The sequence below is a fragment of the Chrysochloris asiatica genome, unplaced genomic scaffold (assembly GCF_000296735.1).
Source record: "Chrysochloris asiatica unplaced genomic scaffold, ChrAsi1.0 scaffold00531, whole genome shotgun sequence".
NCBI lineage: Eukaryota > Metazoa > Chordata > Mammalia > Afrosoricida > Chrysochloridae > Chrysochloris > Chrysochloris asiatica.
In genome coordinates, this window is record NW_006409049.1 from 606,274 (window position 1) to 607,287 (window position 1,014).

Sequence of the window (1,014 nt, forward strand, 5' to 3'; positions counted from 1 at the left end):
AGATATAAATAGTGTGTGATTATTGTACAACAGTCAATTGTATATAAGGTGCTAACTTGATATTTTTCTAGTTTATAGAGGAATGCCTGGAATCATTTTTGTATCAGATTTAGATGCACTGTCATATTAAGTCAGATAATTATGTACCAGTATAACATTAGCCTGACTCTGTTGTTTCCTGAGAGTTTAATTCTGGCGTTGCTGACTATATGAACTATCTGATTGGTCTTCAAAACTTTGTAGACAATGGAATCAAAGATAATGGAATCTTTCTATAAAATATATAAACTTTGCCATACATCAATATTCTGAATCTGCACTCTGATTTGATAAGCACGATATTTATGCAATTACAATCAACCAGACTTGTGAAGATCTATAAACAAAATGCATCAAACTCTCTAGGATTTTAAATTTTGTCTACTGTTGTTGTTAAGTGCCGTCAAGTTGGTTCTGACCCATAGTGACCCTGAACAGGTTTTCCGAGGCTGTAAATCTTTACGGAAGCAGAAAACCTCATCCTTCTCCCGCGGAACAGCTGGTAGTTTCGAACTGCTGACCTTGCAATTCCCAGCCCGATTTGTAACCACTACGCTACCAGAGCTCCTTAAATTTTGTCTATAGCACAATTAAAATTGAAGGCGCTCTGGTAGCATAGTGGTTACGAATCAGGCTGCGAACCACAAGGCCAGCAGTTCGAAACCACCAGTTGCTCTGCGGGAGAAAGATGAGGTTTTTCTGCTCGCGTAAAGATTTACAGTCTCGGAAAACCTGTTCAGGGTCACTATGGGTTAGAACCAACTTGACGGCACTTAACAACAATAACAACAATTAAAATTAGGTATACAAATTATTTTCTGTCACCTACATGTCAATTGTACTCTTTGTATCAAAACCATCCATTTCATTTAATCATTAGTTTGTCTTGGAAGAATTCCTTGATTTAAAATCATAGATGTTTTGTTTCATTTTGCTTTTTTTTTCATTGTACTGATATTCAAAACTAATTGAATT